General features: G+C 41.3%; 1 protein-coding gene across 1 annotated transcript in view; it reads right to left on the bottom strand.

Annotated features, from left to right (window-relative positions):
* The window catches only part of LOC122789270 (metal transporter CNNM2-like), a 783,502-nt gene extending 763,363 nt beyond the window's left edge, over positions 1-20,139 (bottom strand). The window contains exon 1 of the mRNA XM_044056573.1: positions 20,000-20,139. The gene's annotated coding sequence lies outside the window, so the exon portion shown is untranslated. The remainder of the gene's footprint in view (positions 1-19,999) is intronic.
* Between the last annotated feature and the right edge of the window lie 4,894 nt (positions 20,140-25,033).

Here is a 25,033-nt window from a genome sequence, read left to right on the forward strand (position 1 = left end):
ATATGGCTGCATGTACTACATGTTCCACATTTGAAATTTCCTTCTCTCCCATTTTTATGTTTTTCAATATTTCTTTTATTTTCTAATATATTTTTAAGAGAAGGACTCTTTTTGTATACAAATTTAATAGGACCATGGAAAAATTGTCTCCCAATACTGTCATTGATAAAAAATTCCCAGTTTTTCTTTATAATATTTTCTGTTTCATTGGAACAATCATCAAATTTAATAATGTACAATGGGATGTTGTTATGACAATCTTTTTCCATTGTATCTATACTACCCATTGTTGTTTTATTCAATCTGCCTGATTTTAATATTGCCATATAGATCCCACTTTATCTTTTATTTTTCACTTCATTGAATATTTTAACACAAAATTGTTCTGGATATCCTCTATTCATAAATAATTGCATTGTGTACTTTAATTCTTCTATGAAATCCAGTTCTTCACTTACCATTCTGGCAGCCCTGACCATCTGCCCTTTGATAATGGCTTTTTTCTGATGGCCAGGGTGCCAGCTGTCAAAGTGCAAGTACGCATTGGAAAAAGTGGGTTTTCTATGTATTTGTGTTTTCAAAATGTTCACTTCTCTATCATATATTACGTCCACATCTAGATAATTGATTTTATCATCCTGGACATTATATGTGAATTTTAGAAATTTTACTGTGGTATTAATGTATTCCAAAAACTTGTTCAACATACTGTTGTCTTTGTCATGATCCCAAATAATAAATATGTCATCCAAATATCTAGTGTACATTACAAGATGTTTACAAAAATCTGTAGTAAATAGGTAATTGTGTTCCCAATAACTCATTATAAAATTTGCATACATGGGGGCACATGGTGCCCCCATGGCTACCCCGTTTATTTGTTGGTAATAACTTCCTTCAAAGTATATATAATTATTGTTAAGCACAATTTCCATTAAATTTATTAAGATGTTAATTTGATCTTGTTCATAAAGATGTGTCTCGAACAATTGTTCTTCTAGCCATATAAGGCCAATATCATGAGGTATGGTAGTAAATAGATTTACTACATCTATAGTTACAAAGGTATATTCATTTTTCATAACTATTTTATTTAGTCTACTCAAAAAATCCCATGAATCTCTAGTTATGTAACTGAAACATTTCATACTTTCCTTAAAGAAATGATCCAAATAGTGACTTATATTGCATGTTACACTTCTGTTGCCATCAACAATAGGTCGAAATTCCAAATTATTGAGGCCTTTATGTATTTTTGGTATTCCGAAGATACCACTAATTACTGGTTGTTCATTTATTAAAAATTCATGTTCTGTTTCTGTGATACCCCCTTGGTATAACATGTCATCCAACATTCCTTCTATTCTTTTGAAGGCTATATTTACTTGATTTTTACTTATTTCTACATATGTATTAGTCAATAACATGTTGGTCATATAGGAACTATAATCATTGTAGTCCAATATGACTATACCATTACCTTTGTCTGGCCTCATAATTCTTAATTGTGGATCACTATTAATATCTTTAAGTAATTTTCCTTCTATTTTTGTAATGTTGAAATTTTTATTTTGCTTATATTTCTTATAAAATGTTCTTACATCATATTCACTTCTCCTTTCAAAGTTTGCTATTTCATCATGCATGGGTGGATTGAATAAACTAGGTTTTGTAAACATCTTGTTTTGCCCACTTTGAAATTCTTTTTTATTATTGAAATATACTTTTAAATTTAGTTTCCTTGAAAATAATTTTAAATCTAATATAGATTCTACCTTATTGCTTTTTTTACATGGAACATAATTGAACCCCTTAGAGAATAAGTCAGCATGTTCTACTGTAATATTTTTTGAGGAATAATTGTACACTTTGAAGTCCTGTTTTGTATTAGTTATGATGTATGGATTACTTAAAAAAAGTTGGTCATTGACTTCGGACACTGTGTCCGTATTGAAATATACTTCTACACTTCCGTTTTGTGATTGCATACTATTCTCATTATATTCTGTATAATGGTCTGGATTACAATCAATATAAAAATTAACTGCATTGCTATAATCATCTGCATATACAATTGTAGACTTATCAACACTTGTACTACCCCCATTGTTGTTAATACCATTACTAAACCCATCTTCATTATACTGGTATATGCTTAAATCCAATAGTACATCATCGTTCGTATTACCATCACCCTTTTGGTCAACTTGTATTATTGAATAGTTGTCATTATTCATTTCATTTGTACCAATATTGTCATCAATTGCATACACTACAGGTTTTAATACATTAGAAGAAGTCGTCAATAATTTACAAGTGTCTTCATATTCAAGACGAACAGTATAATAGTCTAGGCGGGGCTTACCAGTTGTGATGTTATATTGAGCCGATTCAACCATTTGTGAGGGCTCAATAAGACCATAAGAACAGAGCAAATCTGTATCTACTCCCGCCTGTCCGACTGCACTTGTCGTTACATTCTCCGTTTCTTGCCTGCTGTAAGTCCCAAAAAAGTCTGTTTCGGTCTAGCCCCTGTTTTTTGAAATTCTTGTTGAGTCGTAGCTTCATGTTGGTTCCTCAATCGATCAGAACGCCTGACGCCTTCTTCTCCACTGTCTTCGCCTTCATTACAGGTGTTGTCGTCATCTCCCTCGAACGGTGGATTGACGTCATCAAGAATTGCCGAAACGTGCTTTGTTTGTTGGTTACTATGGTGTTGACCTTTAGGATGACCCGATTTTGGATATGCTTGTTGATGTGCATATCTGTGAATGTCCCGTTGAATTTTACCACTTTTCTTTTGAAAAATAGTATCACAACATGTTGTAACATCTGATATTATATGTGTATATTGGTCGTAAACATGCTCAAAAAGAAGATCTTTTGATATATTCTGGTTAAGCTCTTCTAATTGGATTAATAGTTCTTCAATTTTAATGGTGTTGTATTTTACCATTATTTCCATCAGCCGGATACCACAGTTATCAAATAAATCATGTAAGTCTTTAAGCATTTGCACATTTTGTTCACAGCCATTTGGATACCTCCAAAGCCGTAAACCTTTCGGAATAATTCCCAATTCTATGTTACGTGACAAATAGCTGTTTTCTAATTGTGTCCGTTTAAGTTTAAACAGTTTTTTCTCAAATATACTCAGCATATCTTTCATTGGTTGAGATTCAGGTATTGTTACTATTGTTGCAGTTTGTTTAGTGTAACCACTCTGAAAGTTATAATCGTTCACTTTCCACCTAGTTTCGTCTATGACAGTTTTTCCTTTGCTACCATTACCAAAGTTACCTTGCGTTGTTGAATTAGGTGGCGTTGGTTGTGTAAGCGGGAAACCCAAACTTTCCCCTGTTTGCATTAAATCCACCGCTTCTTTTGTAAGTAATTTTTGTATTAGAACCGAATGTTCTTTTAAAGTTTCGCTGATTTGCTGTAGCATACTCCCGACATCCACCAGACCACTCTCATTCGCCATGAAAACTGGTAACCAAACTTAGGTACGACAAAAATAAAAAACACAACAAGATGTAGTCGTTGATGCCAATGAGGAGATGAAAGCAACCCCGAAACTGTAAAAATAATACTTATATGTCCAACCACCGTAACGAAAAGCCACCACACGAACTTTGCAGCAAACACTTCTTTATTGACCTAGGTTTCGTCCTTACGAACTTCTTCAGAATACAAAATACTGTTTCAACACACTATATATATACCATGTTAAATATTGAATAATTATTTAATTGATATCCTTAATTGACCACAATGAGCTTTCTTAAAAAGGAAATGACTCTAATAAAATTCATTGTATATCATTAAAAGACATAATGCATTTCCATTTCAAGTACATATACTCCATTGAAAAAATAATATATATTTTATGCACTTGTGCACTTTAAAAACTACTATATAATTATACATTTAATCAATTTATACTTAAAATCAATATGGAATATTTTGTTATTATATGTACATACATATGTTTTAAACCCTTTGTAATATGTAACATATGCAGTGTGTATATAATATATTTTTGTGTTAATAAAAACATACCTATCTCAATCCTCCAATTATGATGTATAAATTGTGAATATTAAATATTAAATATTCAACATATATGTGTATTTATAATTTTTATGTATCATAATTAATGAATTAACTGTGATATTATAATATAAATATTGCCATGAATACAACCAATTTGAACTAATGTATTATGATAGTTTGGATATTTATAAATTATTTACTAATATAAGCGTTGTGTTTAAGCAATTGATATGTATGTTATGTTGTTATGTTTAACAGTATAATTTATAATCCAGTTATTATAGATCAACTTACAAGTATACAATCACTACTGAATTAATGTTTTATAATTGTATGTGTACATTAACAATCTTATAAAAAATAATAATGAATAAAAATACATTAAATAAACAATAATAATAATGATTGATAAAAATTGATAGTGAAAACTACATAAAATGAAATTAAAATATAAAAAATATATTAAAATGTGAATAATAATATATTAAAGAATGTATATATTTAGTTTCAGAGCCATCCATGTACGTTGGTGCTTCAGCCTTTGTAGCGTCGACCCATTCTTCTGTTTCGGGGGGGCTGCCTCCTTGGTATGGAATGTGACCCCGGTTCCAAAGGAGTCTATTTCAGCTCCAAGCTCCCATCCCTCCAGATCATGGAAAAGGCCTTGTCCATTGGGGATTCACAGTCTTTGCCATCCCCGTCGGCACAACTGTCTACATCCCCTCGACCTGAGCTGACGTCTATCTCATCCCCGGGACAGAGGGCACAAAAGTCCCAGGATAGACCCACTTTGGTGATTTCCTCTTTGGACATTTCTCCGGATCATCCCCCCGAGGAAGTTCCTGTGAAAAAGAAGTGCAAGAGGAAGCACCTAGACTCCCCGGAGGAGTCTTTCACCGAAAATACTGATTTTGATGAAGGTGAAGATTCCCCCAAGTCACCCCCGATGATGTTTCCTTTGGGGACATCCTAGAAATCCTCAAACAGAGAGGTGGCTGGTCCTCCATCCTCCATCCAACCTTCCTTGGAAGAGTCAGTATACCTGGAGGCTTTTTGTGCCCAGCCCTCTACTTCATAGATCTCTCCACCTGCTGACGATCTCATTAAACTGATTGCTCAGCGGCATGGAAGATGCCCGACGCCATCGAGCTGATCCCCAAAAGGCCTGATCGTAGCTTATCAGCTCCTAAGGATGAGCCTCACTGGTCCAAAGGAATACCCGTTGATGCCATGGTGATAGCAGCAGCCACAAAGAGGGATGATGATGGTAATATATATTCCCTTGTTATCTTTAAAAAAAAAAAAGAGAGAGAGAGAGAAAGGATTGTGTTTTTCTACTGTTCTGTTTACCCCGTCTGAGTTATAAGGCTTGTTTTTTTCCTCATTTTAAATATATTATTGTGGTGTGCTGTGTTTACTAGTATTCTTTAACCTGGAAGCTAGCTCGTTTTAGTTAGACAGCTGCTTAGCACATTTGAGTTAGAGGGCCTTTTCCATTTGTTTTTTCCCTATTTAAATATATTATTGTGGTGTGCTGTGTTTGCTATCCATAGTGTGGTGTGAGTTCTGCAATGTCTAAGCAATCAAAGGATACCAAACCCTTGGGGTTTAAAAAGTACACTAAGTGCACTCAGAAAATGTCTATTACAGATGGTCATGCAGTATGTGTGTACTGCCTTGGAGCTGTACTCTTGCAAGAGTCTTGCTCTGTTTGTCAATCATTCAGTTCTAGGGTTCTTCCTGAAAAAAAGAACAAACTGATTTTAAAAGGATTGTTAAAAACTTCTTTTTCTGAGGCCATAGAAGAAGGTCAGAGCCCAAAAAACAGTCCTCTTCCCCTTCTCACAAATCTGACAGGTCTGGCTTTCTGATGACGATGTGGATCGCATGGTGCGGAGACTTTTGAGGATACTGGCACTAGCCAAACTGTTATCATAGCCGACCCATAAGGTTTCGGAACCGACTCGACCTGCCTTGTCACAGATTCCTACTCTAAACACGACTCTGGGTTTTGGAGCCAGAATGCATGGAACTGATAGTAGTGGAACCGTCAGAACCAAAACCTGTTCCAGGATCTTTGGCCCTGACTACTGCTCCAACTTCCTCGGTGTCATCTGAGCTCGAGGAATCTAGGAGCCAATGCTCTATGGTTGGGTCCAGGGAGGACAGTCAGATCGGATGTTTGTTGGATCTGAACCTGTCTCTCTGGGCTTTGGCGCGGGTGAGCTCAGCTCCTAAATCGTCTTTGGAACCAACAACTTTGGTGCTGGGATGTCTTCTGGTACTTCGGAGACAGGAGCTTCCTCGGATCGTGGGTGGGGGGCCTTCGAGGCGATCTGGAGAGTGCTGTCCCGACGGGCACCTCCATTATCATATCCATTCATTCCTCCCCCAAAGGCAGCAGTGTCTGTCTCAGCATAACCACATCCACACAGACGTGGAGACCCACAGCCTCAGGATGCCCCATCGGGTGAGCCCTTCTCTTCTGAAACCTCTCCAGAATACCCTTCTGAAGAGGTCCATCAGAAGAGATTATGCAAGAGGAAGCATTTGGACTTCCCAGAGGAGACAGTCCCATCCAACACAAACTTCGATGACTCAGAAAGATCCCCACGGTCACCCTCTGAGGATGTCTCCGTGGCAGGCATCCTAGAAATACTTAAGTAGAGAGGTGGCTGGAAGTCCATCAACCCTTCTAAAGAGGAGTCTGTTTACCTGAAGGCTTTTGGGTCTCGCCTTTCAGCCACTTGGGTGTTTCCGCATTTCGACAAACTTATAGACCTAGTTTATCGAAAGGCATAGGAGACTCCAGATTCAGTGGAGCCCATCCGTTGGAGACCAAATAAATATATCACATTCCCCTAGGATAAAACCTTTCTTACAAAGGTTTCCCAGTAGATGTTATGGTGGTGGTGGCAGCCACAAAAAGGAACCGTCAGAGACATCGTCTGTCCATCCTTCAAAAAAAGAGTCTCGGGCGATGGACAGATATGGAAAGCACACCTTTTCTTCAGTGACCTTTACATTCAGGCCCCTGAATTATCTCACACATTTTAAAAGATTACAGAGAGATATCCTGAAGGAGCTAGGAAATACCTTCCAAGGTTCTTTAGCTGTGGGGGTATTGAATAAGGTTATCTCCCAGCTCTCCACTTTCAGTAGTAAACTCCTCCACAAGACTCATCTCCTATGCAGCTGATGGAGCGAGTAGGGCAGTGATTTCAGGAATTTCTCAGAGGAGGCATTCCTAGATGTGCTTGTGTAACTTTGCAGAGCCCTTCAAGTCTCCCTTTGTTAACACCCCTTTTGATGACTCGTCATTATTCAGGCCTAAAGTGAAAGACACACTAACCAGGTGTGAACAAGAAGGAAAGACTCTCTTTCATAGGAGTGCATTTTCCCTACTTTCTAGACCTTATCCAGAAGGTCAAAGGGGGGATCAAATGTGATTCCAAAAATCCTAGAGAGTTTTTCAAGACACATGTGGTGATTCTTCCCTAGGGGCAGAGGAGAACCGGTAATGGAAGACGCCGGCCATGCGGCAGAGGGGGCTTGCAGAATGAAAGCAACACGGAATCCTTCCTTGGCAAGCCCTTCCAGCACTCCTGAAAGGAGGCCCGCCTGCCAGCCTCTGGATGCAGTTGGGGGTCGCTTATCTTTGTACCCAGAAGCCTGGCTAAATGTAACAAAAGACAAATGGGTGCAAAGCATCGTATCCAGAGGTTATTCCATACCCTTTTCCTTTCCCATCCCAAAACATGAAAAACATCCCAGACGTTCCACCCAATCAAAGGGAACAGGCAGCCATAGAAATACAAAGGTTGCTACAAAAAAAGAGTCATCCAAACAGTCCCAGCAGACCAAATAGGATCCGGAACTTACTCAAGGTTCTTTTTAGTTCCAAAGAAAACAGGGGACTGAAGACCCATCCTGGATCTCAGCAGACTAAACAAATCGGTAAGAAAGTCAAAGTTCCAGATGGTAACACTGCAGTCGATACTGCCTTTTCTGGGACAACACGATTGGATGTGCTCTATAGACCTCCAGGATGCGTACTACCACATGCAAATGGTCAGGCGATCCAGGAGTCATTTGCTCTTTTGGCTAGGAGCCAGTCACTACCAGTTTCAGGCTCTGCCCTTTGGTCTCACTACAGCCCCCAGAGTGTTCACCAAATGTATGGCAGTAGTCACAGCTCACTTGAGGCGCCTAGGATTCCGAGTGTTTCCATACCTGAACGACGAGCTCCTGAACGCCACTACTGAGCATCTACTAATAAAGGCGAGAAACATCACATTGAAGCTCTGCTATCATTTAGGAATCACAATAAATTATGAAAAATCTGCCTTATTGCCATCTCAATGTATCATTTTTATAGGAGTAGACTTAGATACTTCAAAAATGATAATAAAGCTTTCCCCGGAAAGAGTACAGACCCTTCGGCATCAGGTCATCAGTCTACGGTTCAAAAGAAAGGTTCAAGCAAGAACAGTTCTGAAAGTATTAGGAACCATGACAGCAGCAATAAACTTTATCCCATTGGCACGGCTGCACATGAGAATTCTACAGTGGCTGCTGTTCCCTCAGTGGTCCATGCAGGAACTACCCATGTCCCACCAGATCATAATAACATAATCTTGCAGGGTAGTGGTGCTGCGGTAGCGTTGTCGCCTCACAGCAAGACATTGTCGCGTTCGATTCTCAGCTAGAGCGTCTTCTGTGTGGAGGCATGCATGAATGGGAGTGCCTTCGTTGAAGGTTGTGCGTCAGGGCTGGTAACTCGGCACGTAAAAATCCACTACCAAACATTAGCGGACCGGAGTTCGGGCAGTGGCGACCCCTAACCTGGATAAGCCGAAAGACACAACAACAGCAGGAAAGACCTTCGTTGGTGACTTCACTTGACTCATGTGACCTTAGGTCAACCATTTGTTTTCCCACAACCTTTAGCCACATTGACCACAGACGCTTCCCAGATAGGCTGGGAGGGGGCATTATCTGGGAAAGACAGTCCAGGGCACTTGTTGAGATTATGAGACCCATTTGCACATCAATGTCCTAGAGATGAGAACAGTGCTCTTAGCAATGAAAGCATTTTAGGAGACTCTTCCACTGGGAACTATTGCAATTCAGACAGACAACATGTGAGTTGTATGGTACATAAACAAGCAAGAAGGAACCAGATCTTACCTCCTTTGTCGAGAGGCTCTGAGAGTATGGCAGTGGGTGACCTCCTCCTAACGCTTTCTGATAGCAATGCATATCCTGGGGAAATCTATCATGATAGCAGACAAACTCAGCAGGGCTATTCTGATGCCTCACAAGTGGTCCCTAAAGCAAGAGCTAGAGAAAATGATTTTCCGAAAATGGGGCCAGTCTTGCTGCAATCTTTTTGCCACGTCCATGAACGCCAAATGCAGCAGTTACCTTGCCCTAATCCCCTCTCCCAGGGAGTCACCAAGGGATGCACTTGTACTCGATTGGCCCTTAGGTCTCCTGTACTCCTTCCCTCCCTTCCCATTGATACTCAAAGTTCTTCAGCAAGCAAGTGTATTGGGAAGAGCCTTAACACTTACTGGCCTCGTCAAATCTGGTTCCCCTTCCTGTGGCCTCATTTTCAGGAGGAGCCTTGAATTCTGGACCCAATTCCAGATCTTCTGACCCATCCATCGGGACTGCTCCATCCATCTCTTCAAACTCTCAAGTTGACAGCATGGCTGCTCCAACTCCAAACATAGCCAGGCTACCTGACCTTCAGTGCAGCATATCCTGATTTCTTGTCATAAAGCTTCTATGAGAAAATTATATATCAGCAAATGGAAAAGATTTTCCTTCTGGGGCTTGGAAAATCATATTGACCCTTTCTCTGCACCTATATCTTCTATATTAGAGTTCTTAGCAAAGCTATTTCATGAAGGAGCAGTTGCAGCTACTATTTGAGTTTAATTAGCAGTGATCTCTAATTAATTAGCAGCAATCTCTCATTTCCATTTAGGGGAAACGGGGCCAAATGTTATGTCCCACAGACTTTGCAAAGCTGTTTTGAGGGGTACCATTCTACTAAGACCTCCCATTAAACCACCTGTACCCACATGGAACCTCAATTTTGTATTATCACATATGATCCTTCCACCCTTTAAACCTACATCATCCTGTGACCTGAAGTTCTTAACCTGGAAGACAATCTTCTTGGTAACTATAACTTCAGTTAGAAGAGTTTCAGAGTTACAAGCACTGTCTATCAAACCCCCATATATGCTATTCCACAAGGACAGATTCTCACTCCATACAAACATGTCCTTTTTACCAAAACTATGCTCAGAATAAAATTTGAACCTATCCATAGACTTGCCATATTTTTTCCCTAACTATGGCAATAAGGCAGAGTATATGTTATGCCAACTAGATATTCATAGCCAATTATGTTTCTGTTTGCACAGAACAAAGGACTTTAGGAAGACTGACCAATTATTTATCTCCTTCTCAGACCAGAAAAAAGGTGCTCCAGTTGCTAAGAACACTCTTTCCAGATGGTTGTCAGATTGCATTACATTTACCTACAAATCCCAGAACAAACAACTTCCCGACAAAGTAAGAGGTAATTCTGCCAGAGCTATGTCTACCTCTTCTGCCTTTTGTGCTAAACTGCCAATCGATATCGTTTGTGCTGCAGCAACATGGGGAAGATCTCATACCGTTATCACTCATTACAAAATTGATTTGGTCCCTGGGGACAGGGCCTCCTTTGGATCTACTGTTCTGAAGAATATTCTCCTTTGAGCCACCCAAGAAAGATGGTGCTAGGGACGCTGTCCCAACCTGCTAAGAATGAAGGTGAGATAGGACAACATCACATAAAGAAGTTATGTACTCACCATAACGTTCCATGTGTGTTGTCCCTCTCACCTTCATTCTTACATCCCACCCTCCTTTCCCCAGCCTTTGGCTCTTGGAGGGCCAAGAAGATTTATTTGGCATCTTACTTTTCTCTGACCCTCTTCTGGGCTTGTTCATAGGTTCATAGGTTCATACTAGGCTATCTGCCCTGAGGCAATTATAAGCCTAGCCCGATTCTGTATGGCTTACGCCACCCCTTGATTTGAGTATACTGTGCCCTTTTTAAAGTTTAGTTTACTGTGCCTCTGTCTAATAGTGACACGGGAGTAATCCCTGGGACAAACCTACGATCCCCCATCCACCTATCGAGATTCTTCTTGAAGAGATTCAGTGAGGTGCTCTGCCTCACATGAACTGGAATTCTATTCCAGAGCGAAGGGAGCCTCTGGGTTATGAACATGTCCTTCCAGCAAGTTCTATTTATTTCTGTGCTGAGGTTCAAGTCCCTCGAGCGTGTGGCTCTAAGGGATTTAGATTTACTGAGGTGGAGCATGTCCATTAATTCTGGATTTGACATAGCTTTGTATGTCAGGCATAGATCGCCTCGAAGTAGGTGGTATGCAACTGAGTAGAGCTGGAGATTTTTTAACCGAACAGCATATGGCATCTGTTTGAGACCCTTGATCCTCTTGGTGAGATACTTTTGGGGTCTTTCTAATTGCTGCAGGTGTCGGGTAAGGTACATCCCAAAAGGGGCATTGTATTCTATGATGGGCCTGATGAGGGATGAATAAAGGGGCACGATTACCTCTCTTGATCTAGATGTGAAACCCTTTGTGATGAGGTGGGCTATGTAGAAGGTCTTTCTAACCACTTTGGCAATGTGGTTTTCAAAGGAGAGATTGCTATCAACTTGGGTCCCCAGGTCCCTAATAACTTTCTCTGTACTTAATGGGTTTCCGCCTATGTGGTAATTTGTGGGCACATTGTTTTTGCCAAAGGGTATGACTATACATGTTTTGGCATTTAGCTTTAAACCATGGCGCTGGCACCAGTTATCTGTCTCTGTGAGACCTTTTTGAAGGATGTTTGTGTCAGCTGGAGAGTTGATTATGGCGCCCAGTTTGCAGTCATCTGCGAACTTGGTGAGCCATAGTTCTCCCACGTTTGCCTGTACCTCGGAAAAGTATATACCGAACAAGAGTGGTCCCAGGACAGAACCCTGTGGGACGCCACTTGTGACTGGTTTCGAGTCTGACATGGCTCCAGCAACTCTCACTCTGTGGGTTCTGTCTTTGAGCCAGTTTGCGACCCATCTTGTGACATAGGGGTTTATATTTAAGCTGGATAGCTTATCTATGATGCCCGAGTGGGGTATTATGTCAAATGCCTTTGCAAGGTTCAGATAGGCTGTGTGGACTACCTTCCCTTCATCTATGGCTTTGTTGACTGTTTCGAAGAAGTCAACCAGGTTCAAAAGGCAGGATCTGCCCTTGACAAAGCCGAACTGGGTAGGATCTAGTGTCTGTAGGTCCCCAATGTCTTTGTTTATGAGCTCCATGATGATCCTCTCCATAGCCTTGCAGACTAAGCTAGTCAGGCTTATGGGGCGATAGTTTCCAGGGTCCGTAGAGGCTCCACCTTTGTGGAGTGGGACCACTGTTGCTGTACGCCATTCTGTGGGCACATATCAACCATCTTTTAATGCTAAATATTAATATTAGAAGTATCAAAAATAAAATACCTGAACTCCAGGCCACAATAGCACACTACTCCCCAGACATAGTTGCTTTAACAGAAACCTGGCTAAATAAAAACATAGCTAACTCAGAAGTTCTCCCTACCGGCTACAATATCATTAGACAAGACAGACCACTTCGTAAAGGGGGTGGAACTGCCTTACTCTACAAGTCCAACTTAACTGTCCATCAATTACCAAACTCCCACCCCTCCCCCAATAATTGGGACATACTTATCTCACAACTTCAACTTCACCCTAAAAAGGTCATCACCACAATTGTGATCTATATTCCACCTGGTAATACACCTGCTAGCCTTGAAGACTTCTTATCCTGGTGTTCTTTCACATACTCACAAGAAACCCTTATTCTGGGGGACTTCAACCTAGATTGGTTCACCTGTATATCAGAACCACCAAGTAATCTAATAAATCTCCATGGCTACCAGCAGCTAGTCCAAATTCCAACTAGGTGTGATAAAAAATCTAAAAGGGAATCCATCCTTGACTGGGTCCTAACTAGCAACCCCACATTGTACCCTCACACAGGCAGTCTCCCAGACACCTTAAGTGACCACAACATAATATACTTTATACGTAGTAGAACAAGCATATGCAAAACCACTAACTATATATCCACTAGAAACACAAAAATTCTCTCCTGAGGTCCTCAACACTTTACTGTGTAACTGTGACTGGACCCCCCCTTAAAACCCTCCCACTTGACCAGGCTGTAGCATATTTCAACAAAACATTTCTACAACACCTAGACACTGTCGCTCCATTGCGCAAAATCAAGGTTAGAACCTCTACAAACCCCTGGCTCAGTAAAGAAACCAAACAAATCCTCAAGTCCAGAGACACTGCCTGGCGTTACTATCAAAAACAAAGAAACACAAAGCCTAACTAAGTACCAAGAACTGTGCAACTGCAAAAAATGCATTAGGCTGGACAAAAATCCTACTACACAACATTACAAACTAAATACCAACACAATCCGCAAAAATTTTGGCAAAATGTAAACCAGCTACTAAAATCCACCCAAAAGGCTACCCCCAAACCAACCACCTCTGACACTAAAGTTCCCATCGAAACACAATTCAACTCCCACTTTGTGAACTCAATTCTATCCTTAGTATCACAGGACAGTTCCTTCCTCACTATCCCCCCCAACACAAATAACTCTAATACTAGCTTTACCCTCAAAACAGTTTCCACCACTTCAATCAAAAGCATGCTCTCCAAACTAAAAACCTCATCAACAGCAGCCGATCTACTCCCCAGCTATTTCTTGAAACTTACAGCAGATGCTATTGCTATCCCAGTCTCCACTCTCATAAACAGATCAGTTGTTGAAAACTATGTGCCCAAACTCTGGAAAATATCCTATGTTACACCCATACATAAAGGCGGGACCTCCACTGAACTTAATAACTACAGACCCATTGCTTTACTCTCCCCCTGGCCAAAATCCTAGAAAAATGCATCCATACCCAGATGCTAAACTATCTCCTAGACTGCAACATCCTGTCACCTACTCAGCATGGTTTCAGACCTGCCCATAGTACCACTACAGCTCTCCTCTGCTTCACAGACACAGTAAACCATCTAAAAAATGAAGGCCTGCAAGTGTCAACTCTTTTTTTGGATATGTCCAAAGCATTTGACACAGTCTCACACCAAATCCTGCTAAACAAACTAAACCAATATCATCTATCTAATTCCACTCTTACCTGGTTCCAAAGCTACTTAACTGACAGGTACCAAGCTGTGAAATGGGATTCTCTCTCCTCAGCTGCCCATAACTATAGGAGTCCCACAGAGTTCTATCTTAGGACCACTACTATTCACAGTCTTCACAAATGACCTCCATACCTCCACACAGCATGCATCTATAATTCAGTATGCAGATGACACTACCTTAATCTGTGCTGCACAAAACATTCCCACCCTCCTGCAAACAACTCAACTAGCATTCTCTGACATTGAAAACTACCTTACCAAAGCCCAACTTATCCTCAATCCAAAGAAAACTCAGCTTATGATTATAACCAGTTCTAACAAAAACACTAACAGTCAATTCACTATCTACTCCACAAATGCTACTCCAATTGCTCCAGTGCCACAGGCTAAGCTATTGGGAATAACCATAGACTTCCACCTAAAATTTGACAGTCATCTGAACTTAACTATTAAAAAAGTACATGCCAAACTGGGGTCACTCTACCGTATCAAACCATTTCTTACCAACAACACAAGATCAGCCATTGCCCGCTCCCAACTTCTATCCACCCTACTCTATGCATCTCCAATTCTGACTAATCTCAACAAAACTGAACTAAGCAAAATGGAAGCTTGCTATAACAGAATTGCCCGTTTTGCTGCAAATTGCTCATATAGAACTCATCATTGTACTGCTTTGAGACAGCTCCACTGGCTTGAACTGCCCAACCTCCTAACCTACAATCAGCTCTGCCTCTGTCATTCTATCTATTACCTCCCCAATAAGTGTCCTGCCCTCAAAAACCTAGTACAACATCACTCAGCCAAAAGGCCTCTTAGATCATCAAGCAAACTACTACTAGGAGTCACCAACAGCTACAATAGCTTTGGAGATGCACTATATAGTAGTTCGGTGGCTAAAAAATGGAACTCTGTCCCTACTAGCATTCAAAACACATCATCCAAAGCCTCCTTTAAAGACCTCATCAGGCAACATCTCAAGCAAAGTTGGCAGTGCCATGACTGCTCCCCAGGCTAGTGAAAGCGGATAACATATGCATACTAAATCTAGAGCAATTTATAATAGTTTTTCAATCTTACTCACAAACACTGGCTAATCTACAATGTATGTATTGTACCTGTGTACTATGTATGTATTCTACCTACATTCCAAAGTTCAGCTGTACACCACAAATCTATTACTTACCTTATTTTTAAAATTAATATATTTTTTGATTGTTCTCTCCACTGTAACTGTTTGTGCCGCATGCCACTGTAAAAACACGTCTCTTATAATTTGTGTGTATACTGATTATGTCTAAATAACTAAATGTGTCTGTAATTTTTCTTTGTGGAGCTTTTCTTCCCGGGCCTCTGCTGAAAAAGGGCCTTTTCGGCTCAGTCAGACACCCCCGGTTAACAAATGTAAAAATAAAAAAAAAAAATATCCTGTAGTGAGGCTGAGATTGTATAGTTGTTTTATTTGAGGGATTAGTTCCTCTTGGAGTTCATGTAGGACGCAACCTGGGACGCCATCTGGTCCCATGGAAGCAGAGTTTTTTGCTTTGGAGAGGGTAGCCTTCACCTGAGCATCAGAGATGTTTGGGAGGCAGCCCTCTGCTGGGATAGATACTTGCTCTTTTGGGGTGGAGAAGTTTGCACTGAACCTGTCTGCCAGGATACTGGCGATGTCTGTGGGTTCAGTGTATTTTTTGTCGTTTAGAATCAACTCAGAACAAGTCTGGGAGTTGCGTCCCAGGTTTCTAACATAACTGAAAAAAGCCTTATGATTGTCTGTGGTGTCCTGTGCAATTTTTCTCTCGAAGCTGGCCTTGGAGGATTTTAAGAGGGATCGTAATTTTTTGCTAGTACTGATCAGAGATGCCTTCCCTATTAGGGATTTTGCTCTATCATGTAGTAGCTTCCTCCTTCTGTTGTACAGTTTATTTATGGCAGGGGTCCACCAGACTGGACGCCTGCCTTTGGATGATTGGGTCTTGGTTTTGTTTGGGATAGCATGATCCATGCATTCCTGGAGATGTCCGTAGAATGCGTTTATATAGGATTCTGCAGTTTGGGTCGTAGTTTCCACTGGCCCTGGGGCCTTGAAGGATTCCACTTCAGTTTTGAGAAGTGAGAAGTTCACTTTAGAGAAGTTTTTCACTGTGGTTTTCTGGGCTGGGGGTGCGGTCGGGATGTAGACATCCAGTGAAATTAATTTATGGTCTGATCTTACCAATGAGGGATATACTTCTGGTGTGGAGCATAGAGTCCCCATGTTGGTAATGATCAGGTCTAGTATGTTGTCCCCTCTTGTGGAAGTGGTGACTAGTTGTTCCATAGCATTTGAGTTTATAATTTCCAGGAACCTTTGGGCTAAGGTGCTGGGGCTTGAGTAGTGCTCCCAGTCAATATTTGGGTAGTTGAAGTTGCCCAATATAATGGTGTTTGGAGAGATCTTCATGTTCTCCAATGTTTTCAGGAAAGCCGAGTGGGATTCCTGACTTTGAGAGGGTGGTCTGTAGGATGCTATAAACTGAAAAGCAGTCTTACCCACTGTTAGTTGCACATGGATGGTCTACGATACTTCTTGCAATGCCACTAACCTGGAGGTGTGGATATCCTTGATAAATATGGAAACTCACCCTCCTTTTGTGGTTCGGTCCGGGTTTTGGGGCCGAAAAGCATGATATGAGGTATAACCTGGTAGTGCTGGGGTGCTCTCTGGAGCCTTGAACCAGGTTTCTGTCACTGCACAGATATCGATGTTCTCCATACTGAGGAGAGCTTCGAGTGCGTGCATCTTGAGGTTAAGACTTCTGGCGTTTAGCAGCATTACCCTTAGTTTCTTGTTCCTTGTGCTGTCTATGGGGGTGGGTTTGACTTTTGAGCCTTGCCTAAAAAAGGCACTATGGGGGTGGCAAGAGCCTTTGCCTATATCCGAAAGCCCAGTGGTGACAGGTGCAAGCCGTCCCTAGCGAAGCAATGTGGCTTGTCGAGCATGTCATCCCAGGCTGACAGACACTGGATCCCCTTTGAATGACACCAAAATTTTAGCCAATTGTTAAAATCGATCATTTTGTCTTTGTACTGTGGCATCATTCTGGGTGAGGGTAAGATGCTGCTCAAGGTCAGGGTCATACCAGCCTGGGCTACATGATCAGAGAGCTCCTCTATGTCTCTTTTCATGTAGTCCAGGGAGGTACGCCTCAGGTCATTCACACCAGCATGTACAATGACTGAGTCATATTTGTATTTGCTTTGGAGTGACCTGAGTGCTTGCGTTATGTGGCGGATCCTAGCACCCGACAGGCAGCTCACCATGACCTTCTCTTTATTCAGCCTGGTGAGCGGGACGTCAGTGTGTCTGACAATAGAGTCACCTATTACAAGAGTATCAGGTGTGTTATTCAGTCTTAAGGGCTGTGGCTGCTTGGCACACTGACTTTGTGGGCTATGTGTTGTGCGTGTTTTGTTTTGAGGTAGCGTTTGCTTGGATGTCTGCTTTGGAGGAGGTCTCTGTTGCTTAGGTAGATTTTTATTTAGAGCCTCCGAGTATGTTTTTGTGTATTTATGTGTTTGGTTCGCTGATGTGGTGGGACTATGTGATGCTGGAATTGTGTTGTGTGAGGTTACCTTCTCCTCCTGACTGGTTACACCAGTTTTGAGATGAGAGAGCTCAGCCTCCAGTTTCAGTTTTTCCAGTTTGTAAACTTGTAAAATTTTATATGTGTATATTAGTATACCAGCAAACAAAATCTGGGGAATTCCCTAGTGCATCATGGGAGAGGGTGTAAGCCACGAGCTACTTGAAGACCTCAAGCTTTTATAAACGAGTCGAAACTGAGGATCGATTCTAAACCCAACCTGCTAAGAATGAAAGCAAGAGGGACATATTTTACAAGGACAGGGTTGCCCTTAGAAGAAATCCAACTTTTTTTACCAGAGATTGTTTTGGAATCTAACATTAACCAAACTCTACAATTGCCAGTTTTCTTCTCTAATTTTTCTAATAAAGGGGAGCATTCCCTTCACTTACTAGACATCCACAGACAATTACATTTTTATGTTCGTAGAACAAAGGATTTTAGAAAATCTGACCAATTATTTGTGGCATTCTCTTCTCTCTCCTTAGGTAATCCAGTTTCAAAGGTCACCTTGGCTAAATGGCTTGCAGACTGTGTTACTTTCATCTGTCACTCCAGAGGGCTCGAACCATCATGTCCAGTTAAAGCCCGTTCATCAAGAGCGATGGCAACTTTTGCAGTTTTTCTTGCCAGAGCATCTTTGAATGACATCTGCGCAGCAGCCACTTGGTCCTCTTCTCATGCCTTTATCAGTCATTACAAATTGGATCAGGTCTCGAGGGACAGGCATCATTCGGCTCACTGGCGCTTAGGAATATTCTTCCATGTGACCTTCCAAGACTAAAGTAGCTGGGGACTCTGTCCCACTGTCAAGGACTGAGTGTAGACTGACAACATCAGATAAAGAAGTTGTCTTACCATAACGTTCCATCTGTGTTGTTGATCTTCACTAATCCTTGACATCGCCACCCACCTTCCCCCAACCCGAGACTCTTAGTGAACCGGATTTTCCATAGCTAACTTCATATTAAGGACACATATCTGGTCTCTGACTACTTTGTCTATTATATTGACTATATTGACTATAATTTCTATTTGTCTGTTTTCTACTATGTTGGGCAAACTTGATCTGAAACTCGATCTAAGGTAATTTTGAGAGGAGCTTTATGGGTAGTGCCTGGCTCAAGAGTTTGGAAGGCGCAAGCTGGAATGAATGGCCAAGTCGGTTCCGAGGCTTGGAATCAAGCCCACTGTGAAGGAGTAGTGAAAATTGATAACACTGATGGAACGCTATGGTAAGACAACTTTTTTTTTCAGGTGCACTACATGGCCTAATGATAAAACAGCATGGAGTTACTACATTCCATTGGCTAGCCTCTGTAATGCTATACATTAAATGCTGCCATGATCTGGGCTCCAAGAAGTATGATGAAGCTGTCTGAATTGGATCCTGTCCCTTTAGTACAAATGCCAAAATATGGCTTGATATATGCAGGATTAGTGAAGCTGAACAGGATGTTCGGTTTTGGCTCAGAACCGTTTAGTACAATTTGATCTTTGCCCAGTCTCACACAAATTGTCTTTGACTAAGCACTACAGAAAGAAATTGAAGTGGTGGTATGTCAAATGAGGTTACTGCAAATGGGAATATCTCTTTACCACTGAAGTGCAACAGCTGCAGAATTGATTATATCAGCAGCAAGAATGTGTGAGGTGCAGGTGTGCTTGTGTGTGTTTATGTGCGTGTGTGTGTGTGTGTGTGACAATGTTCGCAAAAAAACTATTCTATTGTAATCAAATGGACTTTTTACTGCATTGTTTCATTTTGAAAATGTGTTCGGTTTTTGCTACTTTGAGGAAATGGCATGGAACTTCCACTAGCAACAAACAGAATAGTTTAAAATAAATCTTTTCATCCATGTTCTAAAATATGGTTAATCCTAAAGAGATGGTATAAAGGCCAGACTTAAATGTATTTACTTATCCTTCAGCAGAACTAAGGGTTTATTACTCCACATACTTATATGATGGATATACTGAACCTTGAATTTTTACTTACTGTACAAGTCAGTTTCATCCAGTATCTCTGATTTGATGATCTCTTCTATGACATCTTCTAACGTGATGATTCCCACCACTTCGTAGAAAGGGTCTCCTTCACCTTCATTGTTGACCCTCTGCACTATTGCTAAATGGGATTTGCCTAGGTGAAAACAAGAGAAACAGTACACAGATTAGCTGTGGTGGAAGTATCCAACAATGCTTTTAAAAATAACTCATTTTATTCATTACATTTTATTATTTCCTCCTTTCCTTCTACCACAGCAGTGACTGAAGCCACCCACTCCCTAGATACAGAAATATTCACCTTTTGCTGTGTCAACCACTGCCCCCCCCACCCCCCACCCCATTCACATATACAGCAACCAACTTCCTAGTAGGAAAATGGTCTTCTGTCTGTTCCAGATGTCTCCTGAATGGAGACAGCAAAAAACTTGAAGTGCTAAACTGAATCATCTAATCAAAAGTATTACCGTCATCAAAAAAATATAACTACTTGTACTGTAGTAACAGTGAGCCACGGCAACCTTAATTGCTGCCTGCAGACAACTGATTAGCAGTGAGTGTCAGATACTTCTTCTTTTGGCTTTTCCCAGTTAGGGGTCGTCACAGTGGATCACCTGTCCACTCATGATTGGCAGTGGAGTTTTACGGTGTCGAGTTGCCAGCCTGGCACCCAACCTTCCACAGAAAGCACACACATGCACGCACTCACGCCTAGGGTCAATTTAGAGTGTCCAATCCACCTGCAGCATCTCTTTGGGATGTGGGAGGAAACCGGAGCACCCGGAGGAAACCCACGCGACCACAGGGAGGACATGCAGACTTCGCACAGAAGGCACCCCAGCCAAAGATTGAACCGGAGAACATCTTGCTGTGAGGCGACAACACTAACCGCTGCACCACCGTGGCTGCACTAAGTACAGTTATTTCAGATTATACCATGATAACACTTTTGAACCTTTACTTTAAAATGAATTTATAGGTTCATAGGTAAGTACTAGGCTAGCCGCCCATCTGGGCCATTTTAACCCTAGACAGTTTCCCTTTTTGTGCTCAAAATACTCTTTCCCATGTGGTTATAGATTACCCTTAGCCATTCTAGGGTCAATAGTTGCATACTACCCCTAAAGAAAATAACCGGGATCATACCATAGATAATTTGAGGGAACCCGTGCATGGGCTAAATCATTTAGGAGCTGCATCTATCCATTAGTAGTACAGGGGGCAGTCCTGAGGTAAATTTTCTCTTTCCCATTCACAGATCTAAGTTGTGCTTGAAAATGGACAGGGATGAGCTTTGTTTTATGTGGCTGGGGGCCATCTGTTGCATAGCAGAAATATCCTCTGAGAAATATACCTGTGCCTTCAAACTGTTCTTGTGATGTTGTGGAAGAGGTTTTGATTCCTGGACCAAGAATTTGCCTTGCCATTTGACTTGCTGATGTGCAGTAAATCCATCAGTAATATATTGGAGGATACCTTGTATGCCAGATACAGGTCACCATTTAGCAGTCTGTAGGATACTGAGTACAGTAACAGGGCTTTGAGTCAATCCATGTAGGACATGTTATTTAGGCCTTGTATTCTTTTAGTAAGGTATCTCTGTTGGCGCTCCAGTTGTTGCATGTGCCTGGAAAGATACATGGCAAAGGGGGCATGATATTCAATGGTTGGCCTAATGAGGGCTACGTAAAGGGGGGCAATGACATCCATAAATCTAGACACAATCCCTTTGTTTATAAGCTGTACAGTTTAGAAGGACTTTTTTACAACAACAGACACATGTTGGTCAAAAGTTAGTTCACTGTCCACATACATTCCCAAATCCAGAACAACTGGGTTAAATCTTATACATATATAACATATTGCCAGTGTGGTAGTTCCATGGGGTAAATGACTTCCCAAAGGATACAGTAATGCATTTTTTTAGCATTTAGTTTCTGAACATGATTTTGACACCTGTTACTTATTTGAGACAAACCTTCCTGCACGATGGTTAAGTCATTTTGGGATTCAATTACTTCTCCTAGCTTGCAGTTACCTGCAAATTTAGTCAGGCAAAGCCCTTTCGTATTGACTTTTACTTCAGAAAAGTAGCTGCCAAATAGGAGAGGTCCCAGCACAGAACCCTGGGGGACTCCACTGGTCTGGTCCCTTTGTGGAGGTAACTTCCCCTATTTTGATTATCTGCATCTGATCTGTGAGCCAACTGGCAATCCAGCAGGTAATAATACAGAGATATTTTCCAAACACATTAATCTGATGTTGTCCTTTTCATTATTCCTCAACGTATGGGTTCGGCTCTGACTTGGCCACATATTCCAAACTTTGGATCCAGCTCTTGAGCTCTTGCCGCTACCCATAACACCCTATTCCATCCCCATTACCTCAGATCTCATATGCCTCCATCGCATATAGATGTAGGTTCCTCTCTTGGGCATTATTAGAGATATTTTCATGAGTTAATTATTTTTTGAGATGGTTATAACTTTATCTTAGCTTAAATTATCTGTCCTCCCTTTTAGTTTTTTCGCTGGATGTTAGGACTTGTCCACTTTTATCTTACTATTCTTGTTAAACAGTAAATCTTTACTACCCTTGCTGGTATCACTGCTTACCCTCTTCTCTCCAGTGTACTTCTTTCGATTACCATTGCTGGTAATTAAGCCCTTTTTCCCTCCTTTCTTATTTAAAAAAAAAATATTGTAGGTTATTCCTGTTGTTTTTCTTTTGGGATAGTTACCCACCATGTTGGATAAAGCAACGGGCTTTAAGAAATGCACTTCTTGTGGGCATAAAATCCCAAATTCGGATGCCCATAAGTACTGCATGTACTGCCATGGAGCTAGACACTTGGACACTGCTTGTAACATCTGCCTCACCTTTAACTCAAACAGACAGACATAACAAACTTATTCTAAAGGGTCTTTTCCCTGCTGCATCTTCTTCAGGGACTGAAACCCCCTCCAAAACTAGCAAATCTGCTCCTCTGGAGCACAGAAAATGCTCCCCTCCGAAGACCCCAGGTCTTTGTCAGAGCTGCCATCCAAAAGCAGAAAAACATCAGATCCGACACTATCGGATCCAAAGACTTGGCACTCAGATTTGAAACCACTGGATCCTAAGGCTTTGACTCCTTTAGTTATAGTAATAAGTCCTACAGTACCCTCCTTGGATCCTAGCTCCTCAGATCCAAAACTGAGTACTTTGTACAGGAGTCTTATTCCAGAATTTGCTATAAAGCCAATTTCGCCTACCCTGCCTTCTCCACTGTTTAAGACTGCAAAGAAGCATTCCAGGCCCCCATCCACTACTCCCTCTATGTCCTCCAGAAGCTTATTGGAAGTGGGTATGGATAGAATGATGCAAAAATTTCTCAGAGCTCGGATCAAGATGGGTACCTTACCACCTTCTGCCCCTATGGGATGTGTGAATCTTCCCTACCACGTCAAAAAACATCTTAGCTCCTTCTATGATCCATCCAGTGGTTTCAGTGTCCCACAATCCGAAATCCCTGAGGGGTCTGGTGTTTGATCCGAGGAAAGCATTTTCTTCCACTCCAACTATATACTTGGCTAGTTCTGCTCCAATACCCTAGGATCAGAACAGGTCCCAGAACCAAAGTGTCAGTGTCAGATCTGAAGGGATAGATTTGGCTCTGATTTATTTGGATCCATCCCTTCCCCTCAGAGCCTTGGCCCTGGACAGTTCAGATCCAGTTCCATCCTTGAAGTGTGGATCCAAGGGAGGTCAGAATCTATTTTTGTCAGGAGTTTCAGCTCAGAGATGGTGGTTCAAAGCTTCTCCCTGTTTGTTGGCTTTTGCTTTAGGGGGAAAGGGCTTTTTCCTCTTGAAGAGAATCACCGTCTAATTTTTCGGATCCTACCCCCTTTTCTCTCATTGGTTCTAAGCTCTGAGTTGATTAGATCTACACCACAGGGACAGCCAGTTCCAATTAGTGTCCAACCAGTTCCAGTAGAGGAACTTCCTCTCTCTTCTGACACCTCGCCTGAACACCCCACAGAGAAGGTGCATCAGAAGAGAATGTGCAAAAGGAGATGCATTGACTCCCCAATGGAGTCACTCAAGGAGAATACCGATTTTGATGAAGAAGAGGGCCCCCCCCCCCCCCCCGATCACCACTGGATGACATCTCCTCTGGACATATTTTAAAAATCCTAAAACAAAAAGGTGGTTGGTCTTCCCAAAACTCCTCACCAGAAGAATCTGTATTTTTGGAGCTTTTGTTTCTGGCCCGTCTACATCTTGGGTAGCTATGGTGGGTGATCTTATTGATTTGGTTTCCCTCCCAGCTTGGCAGGAACCAGATACTATCTAACCGATTCCCAAAGGACTCGATAAATTTTTAGCCCCACCAACAGACAGACCCCACTAAAGCAAATGAGTCGTAGTTGATGCTATGGTGGTTGCGGCAGCCACCAAGAAAGAACTAGCAGAACAGAGCTCTTCTGTCCATCTGTCAGACAGGGAGGCTAGAGCATTTGACAGGTTTGGAAAGCAAACTGAATAAATCAACGACTGATAAAAAACAAAAAGAGAAAAAGCACCACGCTGAAACCAAGACTGTGTTGTTAGCGCTTTCGTTTACTGAAAATGTGTAAACTTCTTCAGACAGTTAAACACACAAATATTCAAAGTTTAAATACTTTAAAAAGTCATGACATTATTTCCTAAAGTAACCCCACCTCATTTTAAAGTAAACAGCCATATTTTACAAAAACATAAATAAATTAGTGATCACTGTATCAAAATAATCATTCACATATATGGTCTATCTGGGCTTATGTTCTAAATATCCCGCTTTTTATATAGGGAAAACAGATAGACCACTAAAAAATAGAATTTATGAACATTGTTATGCAATTGGTAAAGGTAATACCACCAACGGGTTAGCTAGGCACATTTTATTATTTCCAGAACATGAATTTTCATTTATGGCTATTGAAAAAATAGTTGAGAATGAGAGAGGTGGTCCTACTAGCTTGAATCTTGAAGAAAAAGAAGTTTT

This window comes from Protopterus annectens, chromosome 14.part0 (assembly GCF_019279795.1).
Source record: "Protopterus annectens isolate FY-2018-M chromosome 14.part0, PAN1.0, whole genome shotgun sequence".
Classification (NCBI taxonomy): Eukaryota; Metazoa; Chordata; order Ceratodontiformes; family Protopteridae; genus Protopterus; species Protopterus annectens.